This window comes from Haliotis asinina, chromosome 13, assembly GCF_037392515.1.
Source record: "Haliotis asinina isolate JCU_RB_2024 chromosome 13, JCU_Hal_asi_v2, whole genome shotgun sequence".
NCBI lineage: Eukaryota > Metazoa > Mollusca > Gastropoda > Lepetellida > Haliotidae > Haliotis > Haliotis asinina.
This window is the reverse complement of record NC_090292.1, coordinates 7,877,785-7,899,783: the sequence shown is the minus strand read 5'-3', so window position 1 is coordinate 7,899,783 and position 21,999 is coordinate 7,877,785. Positions and strand designations below refer to the sequence as shown.

At 39.1% G+C, this 21,999-nt stretch overlaps 1 pseudogene; it reads right to left on the bottom strand.

Annotated features, from left to right (window-relative positions):
• On the bottom strand, positions 1-783 carry LOC137260403 (uncharacterized; annotated as a pseudogene).
• Positions 784-21,999: the final 21,216 nt, after the last annotated feature.

Below are 21,999 nucleotides of genomic sequence, written 5' to 3'. Positions count from 1 at the left end.
TTAAACAATGTCCATAACCCAAATGTTGCTCTCAAGCACATTGTCAAACTCCGATCTAAACTCCATATAGTTCTCATAGTTTTTAGCTAGCAACAGGCTGCAACCACAGGTTCTGGCTATTGGACTTCTCTTGAGCCCTCTCATGTCGGCGAACTCAACACTGATGTTTGGAACAGTTATTAGGTCCGATCCCGTACAAAAGCGCAAGAAATGAGAAAGTTTTGTGGGGTCGAGCTCCTTAACATATCTCTTAATCAGTTTCGACACACCAAGTGCTTGAGCATCTAGACTTCCTGGAAATTGCAACATTTTCAAAACAGATTTGTTAGTTGGAACCATTGTTGTGTAGATCTCCTGCAGTTTGTCTGCTGAAATGCACCGACTCATGAATACTTCTTTCCAATATTTGTGAGCTATCTCACGAAGAACAGCCTTGCAGTTCTCTGCAGTGACGACTGATCAACAATCGTGGTTTTCAAGGGCATCCAGTAGTTCCTCAGTGTCAGCAGCTGAAAAGTCTTCTGTAGCCTTCTGAAATATCTCCTTCTCAGGAATAGAAATGTAGCTCTGCCGAATGAAAGCTTGGGAGATTTGTACCGGCCAGTAGCCAGTGTTCATATAGCCATATGCTAAAACTCTTCAAACCGACCTCCACTCTTCAACGCCAAAATCATGTCTTAAACTGGGCACCTTAATGTCTCTCCCCACAGTACATTTATCATAGAATGCTTGGCAGAATTCAGTCAATAAATCTCTAAGAACTCCGCCAGTATCCTCCACCATTTCCTTGTCTCCATTGGGTAAGATCCGGGTGACTGACAACGGACGATGCAGTATGTAAGGATCTTTAAAATATCCGATTAACTCCAAAAAGGCCATTGGTCCACGATGGATCGTCATCTCCAGTGGGATTATATGTGATGCAAACCCTGGGCTATATGGAACTGTGATTTCATTAGCGGGTTCTACATCTGCTATCTTAAAAAAATATTTCTGTGTCTGATTCGTCCAAATAAGGAAGGTTCGAGGCACCTTCTGTTCCCGTCGAGTCAATGATTCTTTCGAACTCAGATTCAGTCTCGGTTATGTTGAAACTGCAGCTAGCAACTGCGCTTGCAGTAGACGTTGCAGAAGTTGTTTCAGCTGAAAGGTCCGCTGGTTCAGATGGAGTGATGAAAACCTTCGCGACTATCTGCCTTATTCAGGTGACAGGATATCAGTAAAAGATTTTGTCAGCACGAAGAAGGAGGAAAAAACTAAGGAAAGACGATCTTCGCTACTACAGTCTCTTCGGAAAAAGCTTCTGATGAAGAAAGGTAAAGATCCATCTGATTCGGATGACGACAACCCCCCAAAAAAGAAGGGTCTGTGTGGAAACACTAATGCAAAGAAATCTACAAGGAAGGTAGAACTTGGATGGTTGAATTTCGACTTCTCTGCAAACACATACAAGCAGGTTAGAAGGAAAGGTGGTGGCAGCAGCAGAAAAGTTGACATGTTCAAACTTGCAACCAAGCCAGATATCGAAGAAGCTGCCAAGTCAGTCTTCTTCCCTGGTGGGAAATCAAAACTCGGAAAGTTAGACAGCTTTACGTTTGATGTCATGGACTTCTCAGAAGACATTATGAATGCGCATGAGACTGTAGGTGAGATGTACGATCGCACAGGCATGAATATCTTGCTGTTTTACCTTGCCAGTAAGATGACTGATGAACCAAACGAGGATAATGTTAACATCACTCCATCTGAACCAGCGGACCTTTCAGCTGAAACAACTTCTGCAACCTCTACTGCAAACGCGGCTGCTAGCTTCAGTTTCAACATAACCGAGACTGAATCTGAGTTCGAAAGAATCATTGACTCGATGGAAACAGAAGGTGCCTCGAACCTTCCTTATTTGGACGAATCAGACACAGAAATATTTTTTAAGATCGCAGATGTAGAACCCGCTAATGAAATCACAGTTCCATATAGCCCAGGGTTTGCATCTCAGATAATCCCACTGGAGATGATGATCCATCGTGGACCAATGGCCTTTTTGGAGTTAATCAGATACTTTAAAGATCCTTACATACTGCATCGTCCGCTGTCAGTCACCCGGATCTTACCCAATGGAGACAAGTAGACAAACTGCAGGAGATCTACACAACAATGGTTCCAACTAACAAATCTGTTTTGAAAATGTTGCAATTTCCAGGAAGTCTAGATGCTCAAGCACTTGGTGTGTCGAAACTGATTAAGAGATATGTTAGGGAGCTCGACCCCACAAATCTTTCTCATTTCTTGCGCTTTTGTACGGGATCGGACCTAATAACTGTTCCAAACATCAGTGTTGAGTTCTGAGAGGGCTCAAGAGAAGTCCAATAGCCAGAACCTGTGGTTGCAGCCTGTTGCTAGCTAAAAACTATGAGAACTATATGGAGTTTAGATCGGAGTTTGACAATGTGCTTGAGAGCAACATTTGGGTTATGGACATCGTTTAACTTTAATGTTTTCAGGACACTTACATGTGCAGTTCACGCACGGGATTTATTGTGTTTGAGATGATGAGAATGGTATCAACCGTTTTTGTTTGACATATCTCATTATTTTCAGCTACATGGCGGAGAGGATAATGCTCAGTTTGTGCATTTGAATTATCGAGTTACCAAAGAATATATATAGTATTATCGAAACCAAGTTTGGGTTTTGTCGTGTGCTGGGAAGCAATTTGCAATTTCATTGTTTACGTTTGAATAATTTCAATCGATAACTTAGGCCAAAATGCTGGTCTATTTAGTTCTTTGTTGTTAACTTTCATTCCTTTTGTCGTTAGATCTTATTCTGGCTTGACATGGATCTGGTAGTGATGCCCAGCTCAGACATGAGTATGACAATGGGATCGACATAAGTTATCAATGTTTATCGTGTTAACGTTTTTAAGAACATCCTAGGATTAAGCTCATTTTGCTGCATAACCAACTTTCGGATTTTTGTATTTGAAGTCACTCATATTTATATTAATTTTCATCCCTCCTGGAAAAAAAAAACATGTTCTGGTTGATGTTCTGCCTGTCTATTTTGCCATGGCGTATCTGTGCTATGAGTTTGTGGTTGTTGACACTTACTCGATCTGTCAGGTTCTTGAAAGCATGTGGGACGACACCACTTGTACTCACATAATTCAGTACTTTTGTTGTACTTGTCTATGCAAAATTATATCTTATTCTAAGCCTTCCAAAATTCAGTGGAAGATTGAGTTTGTGAAAGTGTGTGGGTATTTGATTGATACAGCAGAGACATACTAGAGAGATTTGTAGCGTTGCATTTGTCCATATCCTTTGTCTTGTTATAAAGTAAACAAGATTAGTCAACAGAGTATTGAGTAATGCAACGTGCGGAATCTGTAAAGAATAATTTGTTGAGTTGCTTTCCTGAATATTTTGGTTTAGCTGATATTTTGCTGACAGAAAATGTCAATTAATATGATTGGAACGACTGATGGTCATTATCATGTGGTAAAGTTGGAGACTAATAAATACAGCTGAATCATTCTCAGACTCCATAATGTGTAATATCAAGTTGTTTAAGTGAGTATATGCAATTTGCAGCTTTAACAAAAACTCAGTAGTGGCAAGGCAAACTTGCAACTGGATGCATACGTTTGATTATGAGTTGATTATGCCTGAGTCCAAGAAATACAAAGGTAACTCACCAGTAAAGATTACACATAAAAACTGAAGAACATTCTTTGTGTACTCTACATGCTAGGTTCAGATTTAACTGTACAGTCGGCAACATACACAATTTGTGTAAGCTATCTGGTTTCAAAGAGAAAGATCCTGTATAAGGGTTTCACGTAGATCTGTGTAAAGTTTTAAACCTTCTTCTACACTCGCAGGCATTTCCAAGTTCTTGTCGTTCATATACAGTGTACATAGTTCATGTACGTCCTGATCCCATGGGTAACGTTTGCGAAAGATACACTCTTCTTTACAAACATCTATTTCCAATTCATCTACTGGATGAAGGTAACTCCGAGTGTTATAAGAGGCAGGCAGCATGTACATGACAACAGGACGGCCATGGGGACAGTTCTGGTTCTTCGTAGGTCGGATGTGATGCGTGTTCCATGTATGAGCCATAACGTCAAGTTCCTTCTGTAATGATTAAGATTTTGTTAAGAGACATACACATGTGATCTAAAATTGATATTCCAGTTAGTTTCACGTTGAGAGACGAAAGATTTATTCCAGATTTTAAATGTCTCTCAGACAGCATAATAAAACCAGTTTTAAGACATAATGTGAAGCAACCATACCTGAAGTAAAGACAAGAAACAGAACTGCAGAAGGTTAACATCGAGAAAGTCTCCTTCAAATAGGCCAGTATCTGTCAGAGATGCAAGAGCATCCATCCAAAACTGACAACACTGTTTCCTAACAAAGCTCCAGAACATCTCTATCCTTTGGTTACCTGTACTTCTTCCAAATAAGAAAGTAGCCTTCTTTGACAAAAATTCTTGCATCTGAGCGACATGTCCATTTTCGGTCCCCTTGTCGCCTCTAATTAGAGATGGGTACCCTCTCCTCTCTCGAATCGCTTCTATGTAGTACCCAGCAATAACTCGGGGATCACTACTTGTGGTATATACATTGAGCCATATGACCTGTCGTGAGAAACCATCAATGCATCCATTGATGCATAGTCCGTAGCGCTTGAACTTATCATACGAATCCATATGCCAAAGATAATCTGGTCCCCCCGCAAAGTACTGTCTCCTCCCTAGGCGTCTTTTAATCCTGAACTGGACACCTTCTGGATCGAGAATGCCCATTAAGATTTCAACACTCTCCCTGGATATTGGTATGCCTTTGTGGAGACAATGGAGATGCATCTATCTGTATCCCTGCAGGTTGCCAGATGATTTAGGCTTCTCTTCTATAAACAAGGCTGCTTCTAAAACGTCAGTGTAAAATTTTCTTCTGAAAAGACCCAGCGATCTTAAAGTTCTTTTAAGTGTCCTTAAACTTATGCATATCCCATGTAGCTGAGCTAGAAACTTCAGTATATGTTTGTAGCTTAAACCCATATGAAAGTAGAACTTGCACAAAGTTGATCTATCCATGACTTGAATCACTGAAGAGAAACATACATATTCATGTACACAAGATGTGACAGTCAGACATGTTATTCAGTAAGGCCCTAGGGATCTTAATGCATATTTAGTGCATACTACTTTACAGAGGTTTGCAGTGAGTAATTATGTTTGAGTGTCTCATTTTATAATTCCCTGTTAACGATGTCGGGATAATAAATCAGCCAACGAGAGCCCGGTGAAGCATGGGCTACATCAGATTAATACGTGATACATAACTATGTACACATACAGTAAAATGATTTTATATACATACCTAAAAACAACACTTGAGAACTCAGAACACGAATGTCGTCCAATTGGTGAACCTAAGAAGAGGCAACATGTGTAATAGTAACACTGTATCTTAAGTCGTAATTACGACTTGATATGTCGTAATTACGAGAAGGGGATATCGTAAAGACGAGATAGTTATGTCGTAATTACGATTTTGTTATGTCGTAATTACGAGGTACTTTGTCGTAATTACGAGGTACTTTGTCGTAATTACGAGATAAAAAAAAAACTTTTTTTGGGTGGCACTAACCGGTTTCCGTAGTCAGCAGATACCTATCACACAATATCCAAAATATCAAAGTTATTTCAAAGGGGTGTCGATAAAACCAGACATGGGACCTTGTTGAACTGAAGAAGAATAGTGACTTTCAGGAATATTGGACCCACTGAAATAAAATTGTATAGAGAATATTATCTGTTTTGTATTTTTGTCACAATATTTTTTTACACGTATGGGAGGTACATTGACGTATTTTAAGAGTAAACTAGTAATTAAAGCTGTCATTATAATTAATTCATTGGAATAATAACAAGATAAATACTCTTGCTTCCTTTAATACACGTAAAAAGGTAATAAAATCAATAATAAACTAATCAGTCATAAACAATTATACTTACTTGACATAACATCATGTGTTTTTAAAGCAGAGCTGGCATTCAAAAACTATATACATATCATGGCAGAACAATCACTTGGTACTGAATTAGTTTCTTTATTCCAGTTTTCTGCTTTGAAATATCTCTTTTTTAAATAATATATTTACTAAACCCATTCTGAAAGTGAAAATTACTAATATCATAACACACACAAAAAGTTATTTCAACATCCAGAGAATTTGAACAAATGGTGCCCTGATCACGCCCTGGTACGGTATTATTCAGTCTTGGAACACAGTAATTCTCAGTTGACTATTCATGTCACTGGAATGAACATTGAAAAACATATTTAACCCCAATTTGATGTAATACGTCTGAAAATGATCACCTTCACCTGAGGAGGTGAAAATGTGTGAAAACTGCGCCAAGTAGTGTATATCAAGATGTTGGTTTTGGGACAAATTGTTCAAGGATTGTTGATTATTAATTGGAAAATGACATCCATATTGCATACTGGTTTGCATGTGAAAGTTTTAGGGCATTTTCTTGTGTGTTTCCTACACCCTTTTCATGACTTTTAGCACATTTTGAAACAATCGTAATCCAGTTTTGATGACACTAGTAGGTATCTCAGAAATAGATCAGAATTAGTGTTCTGTCCTCCAAAGATATGGTCTCAAATCTAATAAAAGAAAGATTACCAGTGTTTAAGAAGCAGTAATGTCCATATGTAATGTTATTACCAAAATCTTTGAACTTAGTATATATTCTTTGCACCTCAGGCACATTACTAATTAGCAGTTAAATAGCTCTGAAGAAAAAAAAAATATTTTATTTAGTCTACTTCTGCTTCAAAGCTATTTCAAAGCAAAGTACACATAGAAAACTAATTGGAAAGGATGATAAAAAAATGATTTCCATTTTTTCAGTCACTGTCTCATTTTAGGACAGGTGCAGAATAGTCTGGGTACATCCAGAAACATCCATCGAAACATATTGTATACACACCCAATTACCTCTTCCAAAATAAGGTCAAATACAGGTTATAATGCTCTGATTGCTTTGTGACTTTGTTTATATTAATATATAAATATATATATATAGTGAGTGAGTGAGTGAATGAGTTTGGTTTTACGCCGCTTTTAGCAATATTCAAGCGATATCACGACGGGGGACACCTGAAGCTGGGCCTCACACACTGTTTAATATATATAGACAAATAAAGTGAAATAGTAGATGGGAAATATGTTTTCTGCTTTGTTCATTAAAAGGTAGAAGGCATGTTTTTACAGTACTGATTTAACAAAATTTTAACATATTTGAATAAAAGCGCCGCACACAGCCTTGACAACCAATTCATAGTTATCAAAACGATCTGCAACGGTTTTTAGTACAATTACGATGGTAATTTAAGAGGCACAACATAATTCAGTTACATTTCCTCTGCTAGTATCGTAGACGGACGCGAATTGCGAGATTATTTGGTTCGAGAGAAAATACGCGTACGCTTCCCACTCTAATGCACCAGCTGGCCGGGGCGATTTTTCATCGGGCATGTAACTCAAGTTCACTTACCATTTAAAATCTGTAAACTAAGTTATATTAAAAATAAAATACAAAGAACCTTCCTCTTTAAATATCACTCACAAACAACGAATACCAAAGTACCACAAGCAGAATTCATCAACACCGTTCTCAATAACGAACGTTTTGCTGGCGGTGACGCCATTGTGATTAGTCAGTTGTTGTCCCCACTAACGTCAAAAACGAAGCGGGCCGGGCTTACTGGCCGAGATTGGATCGGTCTATTCTGGATTCTATCATGACTCAAGAAAATACTGTATTCTGATTGGTCGTTCAGAAAAATCAGACGGCATCAATTCTGGAATGACGCCCATCTGATTTTAGGCCGTTTCACAAGTCTTATGATGAGAACTACTTCCGTTTGACTGCAATGATGACTGATCAAAACAACTCCATGGATTATGACGCAGACTTCAGAATTTTCCGCACATACAATTCGTAATTTTGTGATTGAAAATGCGTCTGATTGCACGGCGCTTCGCTTCATGTATATGCAACACTGACGCACTACTTCAGCCTGACCACCAACAACATGACTGATATCAACAGAAGTGATGGAAATGCTAATACAACGTGTAATGAAACAAAAAATACAATTATTTGATTTTTCATTGACAATTACCTGGGAACTTCACCATCATATTACCCTCTTTTATAAAATAATATTCAATTACAATGCACAGACCCTGGCATAAACAATATCTAACATATAAATCAGAATGCCTTGCAAAATTACACCCCTATCTATACAAAATTGTGCAGCAACATGTTGCAGTCCGTTTGATTCCATTTGAGATCGATTAATTGCTCACTAACACAAAATCTAATAATTGCAACAAAACCAAATTTTGCACAGCAACATGAAATCGACAGACCAACTGTGATGATGTGTCTCATAATTTGGGACACCCGAATAAAAAAGTTGTTTAACAAACGATCACCATTTTCTTGTCACCTTTCGCTATTTTGCCTCTTGCTGGTAGAACAGCCAGGTTGGCAAGGTGAACGTGTGAAATTGACACGTGTGATTTGCTTGGCAAACCAGACATTCGTGATTGCAGTGCCTCAAACAATGAGTTTATCACACGACGCCAAGTCAATTATTTTCAAAGTATTTTAGATACGAAGGTGAAAGGGGCGGGCCTCAAAATGCTTTGGCTAAGTATCGTTTACGAACTGCACGTGCTGTTGGGATGACGGAAGGGAAGTTAAAAACTGTCTTGAAAAACTGTACCGATTCAACCTGCACGGACAGAACTGAGGGGACCTTCTCAAAACCCACACGATGTGAGAAAGTCGATTCATTTCAACAACAGCTGGTTAGAAACGCCATTAAGTCTCTATATAAACAAAATACCTTTGTCTCTCTTCGTATTCTGAAAAAGCATATGGAGATAAATTATTCTTTGGTCATTTCAAAATATCAGTTATGGAAGTTACTTCACAAATATGGGGTCCGTTACAAAAAAGTAGGCTCAGAAAATAGTCGTGCACTATGCGAGAGGTCTGACATTGTTCGACTAAGAAACAAGTACTTACGCACAATTCGAAAGAAACGTACAGAGCGTTACAAGCCTGTATATTTGGACGAAACATGGGTAAATGCTTCCCATTCCACAGGGACACAATGGTTCACTAGCTTCTCTTCAGAGTCCTGTGCCAGAAAATTACCACTTGGCAAGGGAGAGCGACTGATTGTGCTCCATGTTGATTGTAAGAGTCGGGGATTCCTACCTGGCTGCTCCCTAGTCTTCAAGGCAAAATCTAAAGACAACCGAGACTATCATACCGAAATGAACGGGATGGTTTTCTTAGAATTGGTACAAAATCAGCTGGTACCAGTACTGCGCCCCCCATGGCGTTCAAGTACCTAATACAAAGGCCCCAACATCTAACAGTAAGAAGGGGGACATGATAGAATGGTTGCAAAACAAAGCAATATCGAATCCAGAAAGCAACCAAACCTGTTTTGTATGACATCATAAAGTCAAATAAACCCACACCTGTCTTTAAGGTTGATGAGTACCTTACAGAACATGGTCATTCAGTTTTGCGATTGCCACCCTATCATTGCGATTTAAACCCAGTAGAACTCATTTGGGGTATCATGAAATCGGATGTCGGCATTCAAACATTCAAACTTCGGGATGTACAGACGATTGTCAATAGACACCATCACGCAGGAAACATGGCAAAAGTGCGTTGAGAAAGTTGAGAATGAAATAGAAAGACATTATTGGGAACAAAGTGGACTGAACCATGCTACCATCAAGCCAGTCGTCATCAGGGTAGACTCTGACGACAACGACACCGATTCGGACAACAGCGTCTTCTGAAAGTGGCAATACTGACTCCAATGGAACATCTCAAGTGGTAACCAGATAACAGCTTTTAAGATGGCCCAGTCTTCACAACACACGCCTGTTGACTACCTGGCTGTTCTACCAGCAAGAGTTCTACTTTGCCGTCATCCCCGCAAGGCGCGCAGTCACTGTTACGTTCGTACACTTTGATAAAAGCTTGGCCCCCATCCATCCCCAAATGATGAAAACAAATTGAAGTCTCAAGGAATCCCAAGTTAGTCGCATGTACACACATTTTGACAAATATAGGGTACAAAGCACTTTTTGTCAAACGTCGACAACGCATAAATGCGACATTTGTCAATGCTGCTGAATGTCCCAACCTCGACTTAGACGACGTAATTTAAGGGAAAACGATGATTTCATGCTTGAGAAATATTTTAAGTTTTATATTGGTCTATTATTTCTCAATTTTCTTTGTTATCTATAAATCACAAATAATCGACTACAACGAAAGCATGGGAAATAATAAATAAGGGAATTGCGAGGATTTGTTGTTTATCCAAAGGTGTTATCAATATTGAGGCAAAGAATTAAATAAAGGTTCAAGTATGGTGAATACTTGTAATTATCAAAAAATAAATAATACAACTAAAGAATAAGAGGTATATAATTAATCATCTCAACTCAGCAAATGAATAAAACGATAAAAATAAGTAAGCTAAATGTTTGAAAGTCAACCTTGGCTTATTCACATTTCTGAACAATAGTGAACATAATGATTTACGTATGGTCATCAACCGTTCTAAGAAATATTTACTGTGCCAAGTTTGGCGGTATGGAAAAAACCGTATTAATATATATTTACATTTCACACCAGAAGAAAAAGGATGAGCAAGAAGAAAACAGTTTAATAGATCAGGCTTTCACACCATGGCTTACGAACATTAGCACGAACCTTATTTACCTGGTTCAAAGATTTAATCATTACCACCTCAAAGTTCCTGAATCAAAAGGGCATACATCTCAAATATTTATATTATAAGTTGCCTGGAACCGCAAACATCACCGACTATAGTATATATGCCAGTGAAAGTGGTCTTGTAGAAATATTCTAAAGCATTGTCTGAAGAGATGTTAAAGTACAAACCTTTCCGTACGAACATCATAGAAACCTTGAATCACATGATGCAAATTCCCTCAGTCGATAGGATGAAATTGATAGAATTATATAGAACTGAAATCAAGTGAAGTTTTTTAGATAAAACAAAAACGATTCCCTCTCTGACAGCTGTATTATTGAGAAAATCGTATCGATGTTGATTCTGTCGTGTAGAGATCGCCAAGGCGATAGAACAAAATAGTATGTAGAGATGTAGGCCTGATCTTCTACAAGAAGGCACCCGTGGCGAGCCACCTCCTCGTGGTGGGTGCTGGGTAACGCCAAGAGCTTGCCGACACCCCCGTAGTGGACCCGGGGGGATATTTGGTCCACCAACCCGTTTGCCGTGGGTTGCGGCCCTGTGTCGGTGGAGGAGGGGATCCTGGTGGTTGAGGGCAATGGGAGCAGGACCAGTGTTCCCATTGCTCAACACACCACTTCGGCCCTGACTTCACCTAGACGGGTGGTTGAATGGGCCCGGTTCAACCAATCGGCTGGTCATGCCAAGCCCTGTACAAGGATTTTATGTCATTGCACAGAATTTGATTTGGAATTGTTTACATTTTAGTCTTGGCTCCCTTTGTTCATAGAATATTATTTGACTTGATTTTTGATTACATGAACTTTGCCTAGAGTCTTATGCCCAGAAGGCGGTGGCTCATGGGCCAATCTGGTGGAACTGTTAATATTTTTAATGTTTCTGCTGGAGTATATCATCCGAGTATCCTTGGTGCTGTAAGCTGGAGGCCCGCTTGCTTTAGCATTGTCCTTGTGATACTCTGTGGTGGGTATTGAGCTCGGATGACGAACCAATATACCAATAATCATGGATTACCAGACCCCAAACAAAAAAAACAAAACGTCAACTGGAAAATGATGATCAACATCGACCCTATTCCTCAGTCTATCTCTCCTGATCTTCCACAGTATATTTCAATCAGTCTACTCAGACAGACACAGCTCAGCCTACACAAAAGACCGTATCTCCTTCATCAAAATCGTCTTCCGATCACAAATCATCATCATCACAATCTCAGTCACACTCAAAGTCTCAATCTGATAGTCAGCCACCTGTTAAAAGTAAACCGAAGCCTAAGCCTGATGCTTCGAAACAACAAAGTGACAGAGCTCCTAAAGGGTCACAGAACAAAATTCAATTGTTCAATAAATATGGGTCTCTTGAAGATATGGACGTTTCTGAAAACGTCCATTCTAGGGCACATAGCCTGTCGCCCTCCAAAAGAGTGCGGGGTAGATCCCCAATAAATCCCCCCCAAAAGATAGTTCATTCCAATAATATTGTACAGTGGAACTGCAGAGGACTGAGGACTAACTTACATGAATTACAGCTATTAGTCCAAGATTTTACACCTTCAGCGATATGTCTCCAAGAGACTTATTTAAAACAAACACATATATTTGACCTTCGTCAATTTAATGCATATCATTGTTTTTCACCTCCGGGTGATAGGCCCACTGGCGGATCATCCATTCTAGTCAGACAAAATGTTATTCAAAGCCCTGTTTTACTTAATACTAATATGCAGGCTGTTGCAGTGAGAATTAATTTACATGTAGCATTTACACTATGCTCTCTTTATATTTCGCCGTCTTCGACGTTCACTAAAACTGATCTTCAAGCTCTATATGACCTACTCCTGAAGCCCTGTATAATAATGGGAGATTTAAATGGACACAACCCACTCTGGGGTAGTGTAACTACAAACACTAAAGGTAAGTTGTTGGAGGACTTTTGTTCTGACAATGATTTATGTATTTATAACGATGGTTCCAACACATATTTACACCCTGGTACAGGGACCTATTCTGCTCTCGACTTGTCACTCACAAATTCAGAACTACTAAATGAATTTGAATGGTCAGTCCACGATAACCTCTGTGGAAGTGACCATTTTCCTTCTATACTAAAATCTGTAATTCCATCTGATGTTCCTCCATCATCAAGACGAAATTTTAAAAAGGCTAACTGTGTGCGGAGAAACTTAAACCTGAACGTTTCATTGACGTTCCTGATGCTATTAAATGTTTTTCTGATGAACTGAATTCTATAGCTGATGAGTGTATACCAAAGTCTTCTGCAGTTCCACACATAAAAAAACCATGGTTCAGCGATGAATGCAAACAAACTAGGAGGGCAAGGAAAAAAGTAGAACATTATTTCCGTCGCCATCCTATGGTGCATAATTTAAATAAATTTAAATTTTTAAATGCTAAAGCGCGACGTACTTTTAAACAGAACAAACGCCAATCCTGGCAAATTATGTATCCAAAATAAAGGTAAAGGTACTAAATCTACTGTCCATCATCTTAAACATGGAGATCAATTACTTACTGATAAATCATATATTGCGAATAAACTGGGCGAAACTCTCGCTAAACATTCTTCCTCTTCTAATTATGTACCTAAATTTCAGCAATATCAAAAACAAGAAGAAAAGAAATTAATTTCAGTTCTGATAGTGGGGAAGATTATAATGAAGCCTTTCCTATTCATGAACTCCATACTGCTCTTGATCAAGCTCATGACACTGCTACAGGAGCTGATAACATACATTATCAACTCCTGAAGCACTTACCAGAATCCTGTTTAGAGACGCTCTTATCAATTTTTGATGATATTTGGACTTCCGGGAAATTTCCTTCTTCATGGCGTGAGTACCAATACCTAAGTCTGGACGTGATCATACGGATCCATCCAATTATCGTCCGATTTCATTAACTAGTTGTGTTTGCAAGACCATGGAACGCATGATAACTTATCACTTAGTGCGTTTAGAATCATTTGTGAAAAACGCACTGATTAATAAACAACATGCTGTGTCAATCTTTTTCGATCTTGAGAAGGCATATGACACTACTTGGAAATATGGCATTTTAAGAGATGTACGTGACTTCGGGTTGCGAAGTCGTTTGCCTGAATTTATTGCCAAGTTTTTAAATAACAGACAATTCCAGGTCCGTGTGGGTTCTACCCTGTCTGATCATTACAATCAGCATCAGGGGGTTCCCCAAGGCAGTATTTGGTCTGTCACTCTTTTTAGCATCAAGATCAAAAGTTTATCTAAAGTTTTAAACGATTCAATTGATGGATCGTTGTTTGTGGATGATTTTAATATTTCTTGTCGTGGTAAAAATATGCATACCATTGAACGACATTTGCAGTTGTGTTTAAACAAGATACATAAATGGTGTCTTGAAAACGGCTTTAAATTTTCTAAATCCAAAACTAACTGCATACATTTTTGTCGTAATATAAACCACATAAAGACCCTGAACTGTCTCTAGATGGCTCGCCGATTAAAGCCAAGTTCTTGGGTCTAATCTTTGACTCACACTTATCGTTTTTACCACATATTAAATCACTTAAAACTAAATGCCTGAAAGCACTTGACTTATTGAAAGTGGTTTCAAATTCTAAATGGGGAGGGGATCAAGCTACCCTTCTCCATCTATATCGATCACTCGTACGTTCTAAACTTTATTATGGCTCCATCGTATGTGGTGGAGCCTGCAAAAGCAACCTTAAACTTCTTGATTCTGTCCACGACCAAGGTTTAAGACTTTGTCTTGGGTCTTTCAGAACTTCACCTATTGATAGTCTCTACGTTGAGGCCGATGAACCATCTCTTACTCAACGTCGTATGAAATTGTCCTTACAATACATCACTAAATTATATTCTAATGAATATTCTAGAATTAACCCATTTATTTCTTCTGCCGGTATAGACCTGGAAAGTATATCGCCTTCCCATCTTCTTTCTTCTCCTCCTTGGCAATTGGTTAGGCCACAAGTTGACCTAACATTAACGACATTTAAAAAACCAGAAACGAATGAATTACAGTATAAACAAGAATAGAATCAACTTAAACATAAATATAGCAATTATAAATCCTTATTTACAGATGGGTCCAAGGACGGTGGCACAGTTGCTTGTGCTACTGTCATTGGATCCAGAACAATATCTTCTAGATTACCAGACAATAGTTCTATTTTTACAGCTGAAGCTAACGCCATATTAACAGCTCTTAAATATATTCAAAGACACCCGAAACGTAAACAGTATATAATATATTCCGTCTCTCTTTCTTGCCTTCAGGCTATTAAAACATTTCTTGTAAACATCCATTTTTAATAGAAATTATTGAATTGTACAATAATCTTACGACTGGCCAGTGCGACATCGTCCTTTGTTGGTTACCTGGTCACGTAGGCATTTCTGGTAACACAATGGCCGATCTTGCTGCTAAGGCGGCAGTCCACAAACCTGTGACACCACTTCTTATTCCATACTCAGATTATAAAGCTACAATAAGATCTTATATCCGTGATCTGATGCAGAAGAAGTGGGACACCCAGGTAGGTATAAATAAATTACATGAAATAAAACCTTATATCAGTTATACTTACTTGGGTTGTCAGTCCAGATTTGAGGAGGTCATTATGCGACGATGTCGCATTGGCCATACGAGGTATACTCACGATTATCCATTAAAAGGTGAAGATCCTCCGTTTTGTATCCCTTGTGATGAAAGAATCACAGTCAAGCATGTCCTGCTTGACTGTGTTGAATATTCCATCACAAGGGATAAATATTTTAAGTCATGAACTCTTAAGGATCTTTTTAATAATGTTAGTTCTCATTTAATTATTGCATTTTTAAAAGAACTAGATTTGCTAAATGAATTGTAAATATATAAATATTTTATGCTTGGAATTTCGAATTAGGAACTTAGAGTGTTAGTGGCTGTATCCTCGAGGGGGGTTAAAGCACTGTAAAATTATTATCCTCCTGAGAGGGTACGTAAGTCCCAAAACATTTGAAGTCAAATTTGATCTTCCTGTTTTTTAGTCGTGGTATTTCTGTCATTTTAATTTCTGGCTAATCTTGCATACTATCACCAGCATCTGAGAGGATGGTGTAAATCCAGCTAGGGACCATGCAGGTAGCAGAAGTACTGTAAGTCCCCATGGCCCCTAGTATGGTGATCTACCTTCAGTTATTGGTGATCTATATAGCCTGTTTTTATGTTGTATTGTCTGATTAGGGATATTAGTTTTAACTTTTCACGTTAGTTTTATTTCTCATTGTGATATTCTAATTGTTTTACTGTCCTTCGTCGACAGGTTTTTATCATATGCATAGACTCCATTTTTAAGAATGCTCTCGTCACAATATGGCTGAAATACTGCCGATGTGACGTTAAATATTAACTCACTCACTCACTCACTCATTCTACAAGAAGCTCAATAACTTCTCCCCCTTCTAACTTGACCAATCCGTCATTCGTTACCTTGCCACGTTTCATATGAAGAGTATTACAATTGCCGAATTTTACAGATGTCATGCCAATCTAATTAGAAAATGACTTGACAAGGAGAGCCTGTTCTTTCAAGTTGGTATCTCCTTTGGCAAAGAGCTCGATGACATCCATGTAAATACGATTAGTGAAAGGTGTTAGGGATCTGTGCTGAGGAGGACGGGGATGGCAACCCTCGTGTTTATGGAGCAGAAAACTCAGAGGATTTAAAGAAGTTTTTCTTCGGATCAGTCAAGTCTCCTTTCTTGGGAAGAAGTATTGTGCAACCCTTGCAGAATCATGAAGAATCATCACCTGTGTCCACGAAAGAAATGAAACACAAATTGAAGTAATAGTGTTTGGGCACGGGGGAACGGGATATTTATACAGCGCACATATCCACACAATTAGTGCTTGCTCAAGGTGCTGGTATTTTTCCCCTTAATAACTGGACGTCAGTGTCAAAGCCAAAGGCATGCCGGAGACGGTAGTAAAATCAGCGAGCGATGCCATCCTGTCTTTTAACATATACTGTTTGTGCAAATGAAGGGCATCCACTGACAAGGTGTTAGATAGTCTCTGTAAATTCATTGCATAATCGACATCTCATGGAAACATTTTCTTTTAGAATCACATTTGACGACTGCGAGTGGGAAGTGACATAAAATCAATCTAAACTTCCTTGGAAACATACAACTCTTGCTATCTCTAGAGTTTGTTGTGGCTTTCTCATCCTAACGAGGTATCCACAGCTGGAACACAATCACAGTACTTTGTGCAGGTTGATTGCATGTTGCTGTACCTGCAACTAGTGGTTTGCACGTGTGCGTGTGCACACCATCTGGTCACATACCAACGGATTTGTGGGTTCTTTTAAGTGTCCACGGTTGTGTTAACAGCTGGCTAGATCCCGACGGAGTCAGCGCAGGAAAGTGAAATTTCAACATTCCCCACACCCGGTAAAGCGAAAGCCAATGTAGTGCTAGAAGTGCTATACAAGCGTACTGCTATTACAAAACACCGAATTACTGTACTTCAGATTAGCTGCGACCGCAATGCCCATCTATGAGCCCCTTAACTTAAAAAGCAAGATTTGTGGATGTCAACTTCTGTATTGTGAATAACACCACGTATCAGAGAGTGTACTTGCTCCTCCACCTCATGGTAGAGTTGATGACGTGATGCAGTTTCAATTTCATGATATGCGTAACGTCCTTGCTCAAACTGTGTAATGCGGGCAGTTGTGTCATAGCTTACTAAATGTGGGACCTTAGAAAATTCACCATAGAACTGATCTTTAGCAACCCATGCTTGCCGTAAGAGGCCACTGATGGCCAGACACGCTGACGCTGACATTCTATCGTATCTATTCTATCCCGATTGCGTTGATAAATGCTCATGATGTCAGTCACTGGATTGTCTGGTCCAGACTCGACTATTTACAGCCCGCCGCCAGAAAACTGAAATATTGCCGAGGGGCGTCGTTCAGGCCAAACGAAACAAAAAGCTAACTTTGGCGTGAAGCAAGAAACAAACAAGTCCTATTCAAGCGGGTGTGCCGTTAAACCATAACGGGCTGATTACAGTGTCAATGATAAGATGGCCAGCGACTGCCACATGGGACGTTACCCTCGACAAAAACAGCATTGAAAAAGACACAACAGCTGAAAGAATCCCTGACTTATCTTGATCTATAAATTCCTTTCGGGAATCTAGCACAGTCTATTCGTGTCTAATAAATGGAGATCTGTCTTGTATCTTTATACCTTGGACATTTCTGTGTGCAGGACGCCCGTGTAGATCAGGATTAGAACTGATCTTCAGTAATCCATGCTTGTCGTAAGAAACCACTAACGGGATCATATCCCATATCGACGCTAATGCTGATCATTAGATTGTCTGGGACAGACCTCCCCAAACATCTGGAACATTGTTGAGTGTGGCGTTAAACAGCAAACTAAACAACCACCCGTGTACTCGATGCATCATTCTGAGACACATTTTTCATTTGGATTTACGTTTTTTTTCACGACATGTGTTCCTGGATTCATACTTATACGGCGAACATTTACACTGCGTCATAAATAGATCCATGATATCCTCTTTAACACCATAACTCCTTGAAGAGGAGAGGTTAGGGCTATACCTTTAGAAACGATCGATCGCACTGAAATCTAGGATGTGCTTTTACATGAAATACCATTTCCATTATCCCAAATGGGATAATTATACAGTTATGCACGATACGTCTGTTATTCGGGAATCTAAACTATACATATAGCTACAAGATATCCTTTATCGATCAAGGATATACAGTTAAACATAATACATCATGTTTATCATATGTCACGTGGTGGTTCATGGTCCTGTGCATAGCGCTCAGGTCCCAAATCGGTTGAAGTTAAGCAAAGTCGTTCACTGATCTGGGATTTTATCCTCGCCACTATAATGCTTGTATGTGTTCACGGAACGCATGCACAGTGCAAGAACGCATCTTCGGAGGCTTGGACTTCAGCTTGCATGAAAATGTTATGGAGAAAAAGTTGTTCGCAATACACACGTGCAGTTCTGAGGAATCGTGTGCAGGGACATTGCCTATATAGAGGCCTTTTTGATTTAAAACGGTCAAAGTTTTTTGTTTGTTTGTTTGTTTGTTTTGGGGGCTTTTTTTGTTTTGGTTTTGTTTTGGTTTGGGGGGTGTTTGTTTGTTTGTTTGTTTTTTGGGGGGGTTGTTTGTTTTGGTGGGTTTGGGTTTTTTTTCCAAATGAAAAAAACCTATGTGGTATTGCTTTATTGCAATCCCTTTTTAGAGAACAGTTTTTATCTTCACATATTGAAGACAAAGCCCAACTCTTCACTTACTTAACGGTTTAAGAGCCGAACATGTCAATTTGATCTTTAATAATGTGAAATCTTACCGCACTTGATCCATAATTGCATGTGTTCTCTCAGTTTAAAGCAGATTAATTTGGTGATTAATTTCTTTTGGAGAGTGTATGTGTGATGACTGCTTAATACTTAGTAAATGGTATTTTAATAGCATTGTTTCTTAAAGGTCACATGCAACGTAAAACACAACTTTGCAGATTTCGGTATGCACTTACCGAAACAAATCATAAAAAATGCCAATTCAACCTGTAAAGTTGAAAAAAAACGCGATGAAAAAAAGCCCGCGAAATCGGAGTTCAAACGTTTCACTAAATTCCCCCCAGCGCTGGGGGGGAAACTGGTTTCAGCAGCTGTGCTGCGCTGCGTCCATAACGCATGCGCAGTGAATAGGTTCGCGGAGCTTGAAACAGTATGCATGCCCAGCTTCTGAGGTCGTGAGCAGTAGTCTAATCTTGGTTGTCTACACAAACAAGTAAATAATCTACTCGTTACGTAAAACAACACTAGGATGTGTTGATGTGTGGCAAGCAGTCTCTGTCACAGAGAAAGCTCAGAGTCTGGTTTATTCACACCTATATGTCTGTCTGCCTGTCTGCTAAAGACAACATGCAATACACAGCTTCAATCATTGACCACGTGCAATTTGAACTTAACACCTATCAGACTATACGACATAAAGAAAATAAGTTGATTTATGACTCGTGAACCCGAGTCCCGTGTCTGCCACATTATGTAATTAGGCACGTGTGATACACATGACATGTTTTTATGTCTGTGGGTTGCAAACAAACTACATTCATTTTTTTTCGGATGACTGGATCTGACGGACACTGGTGCAAACTCTTGTCAGTTTCAAGCCCTGCTTTGTACTTGGACGAATGACAGATTCCAGCCAAGCAGTAGTTAACCATCTCTACTGACATGATTTTTTATTGGATCAAGCGCAAATTCAGAGTTTGTATTTTCCAAACCCAACATCTCTATATACATCCTTCATGGATAACGACTTCTTTTCGTGTATATGATTTTGTATACGAATCCATACTGAAAAGACGCATCAAGTACACAAAAAGAAGTTGTTATCCATAAAGAATCTTACTTTCTTGTGACTGGCAAATGCCCATCAAACAGATCATCTTTCTGTACACACAATGAACCCTCAGCATATCAGCAAATGAAACAGCCAATCGTCGTTACACTTAAGTGCATATCCATCTGCTATGACTGGGTTCGGTCTCCCGAGGGCTTCGTTTCGGGGGAAGTAAGCCCAAGTACAAAATATTGCACTTTTGAATCGCGATTGTACGCTTATAATTTTGTTTATTTGGTTTTTTTTTAAAGCAGCAATGTATATTATATGTCATGAATAAGTGATAAATGTGTTTTAATTATGTTTGATTTTTTGGTTGCATGTGACCTTTAAAATGGCTCTTCTGCCTTAATTGAAGAAATGGTGTTTGTACTAGCGTTTGTTTGTACTTGTCTTTCCTGAGAGACAGACAATCCGGAACAGCATGTTGCGTGTTGGTGATGACTTAAGAGAAGAACTCCATGGTGATGACCTGTGTGAGGATCGCGATGGTGGCGACCTGTGTGAGGAAACAGGTATCAATCATATGTGTGAGACCGATTTCCAGGTCCGAGATTGGTTACTGCAGACTGTTTGCAGTGAACACGTACCGATGAATTTCACTTTTAACAAACACGTAAATCGAAAAAAGTGAAATCAGGATTTCGAATCCTCATAATCCTACCTTGCCAAGTGAACATTTAAATCAATGAATTTTATTCCACTTAGCATAAAAGTTGATTGATAAACATTCGTATGTCACCATTACTGATTTGCATTTAAGGGGGTATAGACATTAAATGAAACATCAAGAACAAATAGAGTTGGTATGAGTTAACACTCATCATGAACACACGTGGATTTGTTTCAGTCGTCCAGTTACTGTGCCTATCTCCTTGTGATACAAACCAATACTGGCGATTTGAATCTATGACCAAAGCAAGGTAAAAATAGGAGGTTTCGATCTTATTTTCACTTCATCAGGTTGACCTTTTTGTTTAAAGTGAAATCAGTCGGTGATGACCCGTTTTGGGCATTGCCGTTAAAAGGCAGAGGGCATGTTTCCCTTTGAAAACACTCAGCATATGTATACTTCTCGCAAAAAAATGAAGCGACAACTATTTTCGGTAGAATCTCTTTATCAGTCTCGATAGCGAGTGTTGCCAACATGATACTGAAAGCTAAATATTCAAAGAACATAACCTATAATGACTGTCAAATTGGTGTATCGGATAACATTGACAACACCACCCGAATACAACCACCCTCAGAAACTACATGAAAAATGTGTGGCATGAATGTACTGTGCAACTTAACTTGGTCTTCACGTCATTGTTATGGATGATAATACCCGTCCATGAATTACAACGAGTTGTTAAGAGTTGTTAATGATGTTAGTTAGCAACATCACAAATGGACTGGCCTACGAAGTCACCTGACCTTAATCCCACTGAATATGGCCTGGCATTATTGGAAGTCGTAGTTACGGTGTCCATGTTCAGCTCCAGACTCTGGATGACCTTGAGCAGGACGTCACAGAGAGAATGGCAGAACATTCCTCAATGTAAAGACTTGTGGAAGCTTGCATTTGTTCTCATAATGGTCATACGCGTTACTGGACACTGCTTCAATGTCCAAAACTGATTTGAACCTTAATGGTAAC